At 40.7% G+C, this 10729-nt stretch overlaps 1 long non-coding RNA gene across 1 annotated transcript; it reads left to right on the forward strand.

The window, feature by feature from the left end:
• Nucleotides 1–3427: 3427 nt before the first annotated feature.
• Nucleotides 3428–4664, forward strand: LOC119144492. The gene is made up of 2 exons (XR_005103151.1): nucleotides 3428–3492; nucleotides 4481–4664. It is a non-coding gene; the product is annotated as an uncharacterized LOC119144492 (long non-coding RNA).
• Nucleotides 4665–10729: the final 6065 nt, after the last annotated feature.

A 10729-nucleotide genomic window follows, 5' to 3' on the forward strand; every position in this document is an offset into this window, starting at 1 on the left:
GAACATATGAAACTCACTCACAGTGACAAAGATGAGTTTACATGATGAATCATATCTCTTACTACTTCTGTTTGACAACAGAGTTGAACCAGCTAAGCCTGACTTCCCATGGCAAAATGCCTGATGTGAAAAATTAAGCTGGCTTTGTTTATGGCCATTTTATTTATTAGGTCACAAGTTTCCTTAGTAATCAAGAACCCATGGTGCTGTTTGCAAATAGCTAACACAACAGGCACAAGCACAGGAGAGAAGGTTCCTTTGCAAGTGTACACCATTTGAATTTGCTTATTTTTAACTGAAAGAGGACATGCAGCAGCAAAGTGAAAAGCACCGAGGAACGATGGACAGCTCTGCCAAGTGAAATCCAGTCTTAATGATCCGACTACTACCAGGGTCAAAAAATAAAGCTTGTACCTGAAACAAACCTGGTCCTCTTTATGAGGTGAGGTGGACTTGGAGAGTGGCAGCTGGTACTGTTTTGGAAAAGTGCTGCTAATTATCAGAAAGAGTTGCTTCTTTGAATTCAAAATCAGATTTTGTGCTTCTGTAATTCCGTTCTTCTTAAGGCACAGTCTGCTAAATTGCAAGACTGCTATTTACATACAGTAACTGTATGGTTTGCATTGCCCTAGGTCAAAGGAGTTGTTAACCAGATTTCCAGCACTCAGCAACTGAACAACCCAACAGAAGGGAAGACACAAACTAAGCTGTAAACAGGATGGGTAGAGAGCACAGTTTTAAAAAAAAAAAAAAAAAAATCCAACGCAAGGATCAGTATCTCCACCTTCTTTTGTTAAGTGGTAGTGCTGGCATGTCTGCCACCAAACTGAATTGGAAAGGGAGGCTCAAAGACAAGCGACTACAGGGGATGATGCAGATGGAACTGCCTCCTCGCAAGGCATTGCTATGCTGGAAATCCAATTGCTGTGAGAACATCTAAGGCCAATTCTATGAATTTGTTCAGAAAGGGACTCACCAAATTAACAGAGACACATCAGTCAGTAGCTATTAAACGTGATAGTCTAGGTGCAGGGTTTTTTGCCAGAAGTTGACAAGGTGTCCCAGAAGAAAGATCACACTATACATCTTTCATTTCTTAAGCTGTTTTCTAATCATCTGTCATTAGTCACTCTTGGAAACAGGACATAAACTTAGGTCAATATTTTAACCAAGTCAGTATATAGGAGGATACCTTTTCCTGTCAGCCCCAAGTTTAAAATAACCATGGTCAAGAATACAGTATGTGCCAGAGGAAGGCAAACAGCAGCACTCCTGGCTCCCAAGCAAGCCAGAAAAGCAACTGTCTGCATGAAATGCTCCAAGCAATAAAGCATCTGTTTTGTAGCTCTACTAGCAGAAATGAAACCCCTGTGTTTGGAGGAATTTTTTGTTTTTTAAACTGTCTCCAAAGAATAAACAGGCTCTGGATTTCATCACATGAAGAAAAGTAAAGCATATTCCCTTTTTTAGTGACGGTCTATGGAACATTAGTTTAATAAGAGAAAACTCCTGTCAGCTCAGTCTACTGTTGTAGTTACACGTAGTTCATTTTTCCTACTTATACCACAACCTATAGTCATAGATAACAATTAACCATATGAATAAAAATATCATAGTTTTGTCCTCCTGAACTGAAGGGAAATAGTCTCATCAAATAATGCTGAAAACTGCTATCAACGCTTTCAAAGGCATCTACCATGGGTTGAGTTACCTTTCTAACCAGGACAGCCACAGAGAACTGCTGCAACTATGGCATTTTGTGACTTGGACTGTGACATGGCACAGGAGCCTTTTCTGTAACACTTAATTTTCCTCTTGCACATCTCATGTTGCTAGATAAAAGAAACAACCTCTCTGAAGGGCTCAGTGCAAAAGCCACCTGCAGGGGGATGTGGCATGAGCTGAAGTCTGTTGATTTTTCCAGGTTTTTTTTTTTTTTTTAAGTCCTTGCTGGGGCAGATATGAACAGCTGTATAGGTAATCACAGTGAAGGTTTTACATGATCCTAAATGATAAACACAAAACCAACTGTTGGGAAAAGGGCAGGCATTATTGATTTCTACCTTGCTTCACCTGTGCTTTTTTAGTGGAGTTCCATTTGGGACATGCTGCCTTCTGCCATAGTGCAAAATGTTTACCTCTACATGTTTACCACTTGAGATTTTCCATGTTACTATTTTATTACTGCTTGAGGGCACATGATAGCTGGAGGCCAGCACCTGGAGAATGTGCTCTTGCAAGTACTTGAATTACTATCCCATCATTTCAGGCAGGAAGGAGATGGGAACAGGCCCGGCTGGTAAGCCTTTCCAAAGCCTTTCACACACCTGGTGAAGCTCTCAAGCACTCCCTTGTGTGATCCACAGCCTGCTGCAGGGAAATACATGGCCATGTTCCCTCAGCAGCTCAGCTCTGCTTTGTGCATGGAAGGGAGGATGCCCAAAAGCCAGGGGTGGCACTGGAGTCAGAAAGCGAGTTTGTAGTCCAGCTGGACTGGAGCTGTTCTAACCTACGCCCTTGGCATACCATCTCCCTCCTGCTAGATCTTCCTAATACCTGCCAGTTCTGTGTGACTGAGGAGTTCCTTTATCCAGGGCAAAATTCTTAAGCCACACATTCCTATCCCTGCCCCTTTTTATAGTCTTTGCAGCAAAATCTTGACCACAACAAATGGTCCCTGTGTTGTTTGATGACAAAGCACAAAAGAAACTTTGCTGAAGGGGGTAAAAAAAACCCCAAAGGCTACGTTTAAGCTGTTACCCATGCAGAAAAGTTGTTGACAATGTACTCAGAACAGAACAGACCAAATAAACTTGAAGCTACAAGGCTGAAATCACTGGAAAACAAGAACTCAGTTGTCAGTGTTCACTGATTATTTTTTTTTTTAAATAATAAAAATCACTAGGTCTCACTATTGAAACAAAAGTTTTAAGTAGCAGCTTAGCTGAATTGTTTCCCCTTCTACAAGATCTCAAACTCAACTGAATGTTCCTGCTGTAAAGTATCACAAGGACAGAGGCAGAAGACAGATAGGGAAACCCATGGGACTGCATTTTCTACCCCAGTACTCCTCACACAGACACAAAGACCTGGGTGGACTTACGCAGACTATCAGGAAGTCCCATAAACTTACTTTTCTCTGCCTTTCCTACATTCAGGTCACCCCAGAGCTAACATCTGAGAAGCACATTAGACTAATGCTAGGGCAAGCTCTGTCCTGAGAGCAGAAGCCTTTTATTTTCTGGCTGAGTACTGATGTTTACACAAGGACTTTGCCTCACAGAACTGCAAGCTTCTTTCCCCCTCCATTTAATTTTCCACAGTTAAAATGCCTTTACAGTCAATTGTTTCAAGCTCAAGGCATAGCTCAGACTACAACCTGGAGAACAAATTGCCCTGTTCAACAAAACCATTTCACAAACTCCAATTCTTCTCTGCTTTATTAAGGGATCACCATGGGAAAATCAGAAAAACTTGAAACACTGCATTAAGGTAAGCAACTGGTAGAATTGTTACATACCTCACAGAGCAGGGTTTGACACCAAGGATGAGTTGTAAAAATTATTCAATCTCCATCATGTCAGATACCAGGTTCAGCATCTGCCTAGGGCCCAGGTAAATGCTTTGGCTCAGCTGCCTTCTATTTGTCTTTATTACCATCATTAATAATCCTTTTCTCACTGGAATTAAAGTTGGGATGCTACTTGCTTGCTGTACACACTGGCATAAAAACTGCAACATGAGTCATCCATCCCCTGATGCCATGAAAAGGTATGCAGTGTTCGCACATGCTACGCCTCTGAGCTGTTTTGAAACTTCAAGTCCAGTAAAGGAGTTTTTATTGTTTATAGCCCAGCAGCTGCATTTTAACTAGGCAAAAGGCTACCTGAAGAGAAAGTGCACAGCAAAAGCAGCTGGGAGAAGCCCACTGCCTGAGGCACTCTGGCTGGCACAAAAATGCTGCACACGCAGCTCCCCTCCTGCCAGCAGACGCTGTGCTGCTGCCCGTGTCACACAGACAGCTCTCCTGCTGCTTGAGCAAAATTTTGCCAATTGTAAAAGTGCAGCTTCTCTGAAACATGCAGAGTGAGGTATGAAATGTTTTGTTCAGAGCCATTTAGGCTCAGACCTATAGAAAGGAGGAACTGTAACATTTAGGACAAAGTCTATAGATTTTAATAGTATATTGGGTTGGCCTTTTAGATTCAGCAGGAGCTGCTCCACAGCTGTTTCACAGCTCAGTCACTGCTGAGCAATAGGTTCAGTGTCCTTTGGCACACTCCTGTGAGCCTTCTCCTCTATCTGCTACTGGACATCCCCCCAAAGATGATATTCACGGGCACAACTGAAAGGTTATCCTGTTATCCTAACTACGCGCATTCTCCATTTTTATGTCACAGCTCAGTTTTGGGGGAAAAGAGAAAAAACCCCCAACTTAAATAGATGTACCAGGCAGCTAAGAATCTCTTCTCTCCTCCAGGTGAGCCAAGCCAGCTGCAGCCAGCCCAGCCTGCATGTAGGTGCCTTAAATCAACATGCTGTTCAAGAACTGTTTGAATATTTTAGTGCTCTGCCAATACAATTATCATTGAGCACAGCTCAACAATGCTTTGGAAATCCTCTGAAACCGTTATAAAATAGGCAAAAATAAAGCCTCTCAAAACGGACACAACACAGGGCAGAAACCGTGCTTTTCCAGCCAGAAGTACTCTCACACATAGCTAAGTGTCCATACAAACCTTGCTAACTCTGTCCCCAGCACTGCAAGGGACAGCCAGCAAGTGATCTCACTGCAAACAGCTCATGCTGCCAAAGCGTTTTACTCCCATCCTGACACACACCAATTCTGCTGCACATTCCAGCAACTGCTTCCTTGAGGGGCAGGAAGACAGAGCTAGGCTAGGGCTGAAACGTGTTATAATGAAAGTATACACAGGGCAGTGTTTCAGAAAAGCTAAGTCTGTTACTCAAACCTAGAAAAACTTGAAAACATGTGTAAGACTGAGTTGCCTCAATATGGTTTTACTAGAGATGACCCTAAACACCATACTCTTCAGTGCAATTAAGATGTAGCCTCAAGAGCATAAATGAGAAAAGGTTGTTAGAGCTGCATTCAATTCAGAGTTAACCGTGTTCCGGCAGAACACCTAGAATTCCACAGGAATACTCATCTTAGACTGTATCACAATATTAAAAGCCACCAGGCAACAGTTAGTGCAGTAACATCAGGTGCACCAGATCCGGGAGCACATTTCTACACTGCAATATAAATATAGCTGGTGAAGATTACCTCAGAGGGTAGAAGTGAAAACCTCATCTCTCAGTCCTGGAGCTTACTGAAGATAGCACATAAAACTATAGCAAGAACTTACAAACCACAACCAGCTTCCAGCTGCTCAGAGCTGTGTCTTGGGGCACCCCCTCAGCGATAACCACCGTGCACACTGCAGGGACAGACCTGCTGCACACACATGACTGCAGAGGGCAATGTCTGAACAGCACCCCAGCTAAAAGCAAACAGTAGCCAAGGAAAAGCATCCAAACTGTTAATTCTTCCTTCATCATTTTTACATTTCACACAAATGTAAAAGAACCATTTCCTGCTTAAGAAATCATCTATATCCAAACAGGATTTTGGGGGGGGGGGGTTGCAGTACATTCTTGTAACAGTTCACTGCTGTTGCAGCTTATGACTAGTCTGCTATTACAAACCCTCAAAACACTGGTAAACCCCGAGTTTAATGAAGGTCAAGCGAGACAAATCCACATGGCCCAAAGTCACATTCACAAACTTAAGAAAACATTACATTGAGGATTTGTGTCTACTTTTGCAATAAAGGAACAGCAGTTCCTTGCAAAGGGAATTGACCCTAAAATTGCATTGCTTTTCAGCTAAACCTGTTGGTCCTTGCATCTACCTTCAGTTTTTTCTCCCCAGAATACCTCTGAACAATCCAATCTCAGTTCTGCCCTTTATGCCCACCTCACCCCCACCCCACAGTTTGTGCATACAGGGAAGAAACCTCGCTAGTGAATTAAGACTTAAGCCTTTTAAGCTTTTAATTTTTACCCAAACCAACCTGGAATGCATCTGTCCCTAGATGGCAGCCTACAGGTATTTCTCACTTGTCGTTAAAGGATGAACTCGAGGACAAATTTTCCAGGGTCAGGGAAACTTTGAAGCAGCACCTCCACCGCTGAAGTCAGTAGTCACCACTTCCTCACGACTCAGGAACACTCCCATTTCAAATGTGAAAGATGAACTGAGGCCATGCAGTGACATCAGTTTACAGCAAACATCTACTCTCGTATCCAAAAATTCTCCAGTATTAAGTGTATAGCTGTGCAATGATACACCTACAGAGATTGTTTCTGTCTGGCCTTAAAAGCCCCATAATGGATAGCACAAACTGCTCCTGCAAGTTCACAATACTGTCTCCAGCTGTTCAACATCAATAGGGTGGCACAACTGGATCACAGGAGCTCCTATTAGGAGATCACCTGCAATTTGCTGCTAGCTAGTACCACTGTACAAACGTATTCAACTACTACCTATCTATGAAACTATGGCAGACAAGGGAAGAGCAGTCAGCAGTATTTTTGCAATCATGTTACACAGGTTTTGTTTAGAACAAGGCTGACCTGTGGGTGAGCTGCAGAAGCCCTAACTGCAAACGCCAAACTGAGGGGTGAACACGTATTTCAGAGTAGTACCTTATTAATTTATCTTTGATTTGCATTTCTATACATCCCATACAGAGTCAAGAAGCTGAGACATTCAGTTCCTCAGAAGCTTTATTTTCATTCAAGCTACACAAATAAAGTAGTACCTTCCAATTTCCCATTATACTTTCTGCGTATTTGTACGGCTCAGCAGGGTGAGATGCACTAGGATAACTACCCTGTACGTATGGAGGAAGACTCAAAACTAGCTTTACTTCAAAGAATGCCAAACCTTACCTACAAGGTTGGCTCCGATTCCTTGGTAACATAATAGGCACAACATAAGGGAAAAAAAAGATTGATCTAAACTACTTATTGTAAGCAAAATCCAATAATTCATTACAGAAAGTCATCCAAAGTAACCTTTTAGAAATAATGGAAGTTTTCTACTTTGAAAAAAATAGAAAAAATAAACATGTTATTTTTGCTTTATATATGATTCACACACATACTTTCAAGTATCATTTTCACCATTATCACACTTACATGGGTAGAGATAAAAAAGTTAAAATCCCATAAGCAGACTATTATGCCAAAGTAGTCACACACCGTCTTTATCTGGGTTTAGCAACACCTGGAATTCTCCATGGGATCACAGCAACCAAAAAAAGCAGTGACTATACTCAGTGTAATTTTTCCTTTTATTAAACTTCTTTTAATAAGGCTTGAAAAGTATCAGGATTTAGAAAAACGGGTATGGGAAAAGCAGAGGCAGTCAAATCCCACAAATTCACAGCTAAGCTTGTCACACACTCAGTACTAGCAAGGAATAAAAAAAATAGATCTGAGTTATGCTGGTATCAGTTTGCCTGCTAACCAAACAGACTGACTTCAGCTAGGTTGTTTTTACATTTAAGGCATCACACAAAAGAAGTTAATGCTAGGAAGCACAACAATCATTATGTGCTCAGCCACAATTCACATTTAGCTCTGGACAACAGAACCTGCTTTATTTCCAAATAGGAAGGCTAGAAGGGCATCCCATAGTCTTTTGAGGAAGCCCAGGCAGCAGAAGTGATCACGGTTTTAATCACAGGGGAAGGAATTTAAGTGCTTATTACAGGCTTTGCTGCAGAGGTGGATGCCTGAAAACAAGTTCTGGTGGAATACAAAAATTTAAGAGCTAAAAAGCAGAAAGTCTGTTCAAGCAGCTACAGTGATGTGTGTCCTGCAAAGAGATAAAAATGGAAAGTTTTCAAGATTTAACAACTTCTGGAGCTTTGAAATGGAGAGATCCAGCAGATGCATTCCACAGCTAGGACTAGTTCTACACTGCTTGCTAATATGCTCTGCACTCCTGCTCTCCAAGTTTCATTTGGATAGACAAGCATGAAAGGACTCAAAATGAAATAGGTATAAACTGTTTCATTACTGGTGATATAATTTTCATTTATCTGTTTCTCATCCAATATGAAAAGGCACAAATTCCACATTAAAAAAATTTAAGACCTAACTTAAACCTACTCTCAAAAAAATTTGCAGAAACCATTAAATATTCTTAAGAGGGCAAAGTCATCTAAAAGTGCTAGGCAGTCTGAAAGCTCTGTCGGTTTAACTAATAAGCTCAACTATTTGGTTTAGCACTTCAGTGCAGGATGTTCGTAAAAATCTAGTTTTAAAGCCATCAGGCCCAGAGTCACAAGTAAAGCTGATTGCAAACAAGGGAGGTCATATACACCTAAAGGGAACCATGTCACTTTATAAGGCTGAAATGCAGTGTTTTTCTGCTTTTAGTAAGGGTCCTATGGAATCCAGAATATTTTTTTCCAACCACTCCTGTAGGAAAAGATTCCATTAGGTAGGATGGAGCTTTTGAGCTCAGTCCAAGCTTTGCTAAGAGCTACTACTCCAAATTCCCAGGACTGGATAGCATTAAAAAAATAAGTTTCCTGAGCTAGAGACAGCCTGAAACACAAGACAGTGACAGCGCAGCAGGACAAAAAGTGACAATGAAAAGCATTGCACAAGGCCTGACTTACAGTACACCCAAAAACTGCTAATTCACAAATACTCCTCATCTGTTACCCCTTCTTCCTAGGCTGTATTTTGGCACATTCTTACAACTCTTTGAACACTGCAAGTTTCTGCTTTCCTTCCTCTCTCTGCTGGTTTTGTACCATATAAAACTGAATAGATGCTTCAGACGTTTATTCCTTAGTCTTCTCAGGCTTGCTGAAACTACACACTGACCATGGCTACCCATTTAACTGGAATTTTCAAGACACTGAATATTTTGTACCAAAACTAGATACTCAAATTTAAACATTTACTGCTTTTTCCTCTTACGAGCCTGTGGCTGTTTTATTAATATGCAGAATGGAGAGCTCTCTGCTTTCTCCCATAGTACAAGAATACAACCACCACCATTATAATCAGGAGAACATTAGTATGCAGCACAAAGCTATTTGCAAGTAGAAGAAAACTAGGTTCACGGTCACTTGTTTCTTCTAGCAATGAATTAAAGGCATAGGTATATATTTGATAAAGCAAGCATGCGATTTAATTTTTACTCAAGTCTTCTAGAAACATTGCAATTGTTATTTAAAGCAGTGAAGAGCCTCAAGTGAACCTACTTGCAGTTTTCATATTACAGTGCAAGTCAGTTGGCTGCTTAATAGGCTCATGCTCAAATGCTTGAGACCATACCAAAAAGCTATCACTTTCTAGATGAGCAGAACACTACTACCCTGAACCATATTCCAGTCAGTCTTGTAGTGAAATTAAAAACAACACTATGTACTTCTCACAACAGCACTCAAGTTAATCTCAACACTCTGAGCCTTGCCCCAGTGCTCCCAAGTAACATACAGATAGGCAATCTAATCTTACCACTCAGGAAACTGATTCACCTTTACCTTCCCATGCATGCCATCATTACTGGTTTATTCAGAAATATCAAAGCCTTTATAAATACTACTCAGCTTGAGGCTGATGATATGGAACAGAAATAGTTGAGAGAAATTTAGTCCAAAAAGCTTACTTTAATTGCAAAGATGATTAAATAAAGCATTAAGCTGGAAAACACACAAGGCCTGCTATATTTTACTAGGAATGGTCCTATTAAACAAACCTGACTTGCTTTGCATGCCTGCAGAATCAGAGCAGGCAACCAGTTACACCAGAATCCACAGAAACCAGCACACAAACAGCCTAATAGCTCCCTCGACACCCAACATCTATCCTAGTTAATGACCAATACTGAAGGCATCATATAATTAGATATAGATGCCTACTACAAGTGTTTCTATTAAACAGATGTAATAGTGATCCAGAAGTTAATGTAATACCTTTTTGGTATAGTCTGATATGCTATTTACAACACATCTGATAAAATGTGCAAGAAATTGTTCCAAGTCTATCTGGGCACAGAGAAACACTTCAGTGCCTTAAGCAGATTTAAAAGCCTGGTTCAACTGAAGCTTCAATACCACACTGACTAAACTTGGTTTAAGGAGTTATCACAAAGATCAAAACCTGAATAAGCATCTGCTTTTAACTGAAGAAAGGCTACACAGCCCCAGTAAGGCCTTAAAATACATCACACTGAAAAAACAAAGGAAATTAGCAATAAAGCATTATTTTTGCTGCATGCTTTTAGAATGAAAACAAAAAGCCTCTCACACTGTGCTCAAAACAAGAGGTTAACTCTATGGCCTTCAAAATTTTTCCTCAGTCCTGCGAGTCAAGCAAACTACAGCTTCCACAGCAACCTTCAAGCAAGTGTAAGTTTCATTTCAATGTAAGACATACGTAATAGCAGACTCTAGATCTCATATACTTTTATTTTGTAGCCATGTCTCCAGTGCACCTTTTCATATAGGGATTATATACTTACAAGTAGAATCACTCACTTCAGCGCTTCTAGTGTAGTTCCTACCTGAAACTAAATGGCTTTCTACATACCCTTCAATTTCTTGGTTACCATAAATGTTAAGTAAAGAGAAACAATGCAAACCATGATCAGTTAGACCAACCACCAAGAAAAAAACCACTAGCCACATAAATA

The sequence above is a fragment of the Falco rusticolus genome, chromosome 1 (assembly GCF_015220075.1).
Source record: "Falco rusticolus isolate bFalRus1 chromosome 1, bFalRus1.pri, whole genome shotgun sequence".
In the NCBI taxonomy this organism is placed as follows: Eukaryota; Metazoa; Chordata; class Aves; order Falconiformes; family Falconidae; genus Falco; species Falco rusticolus.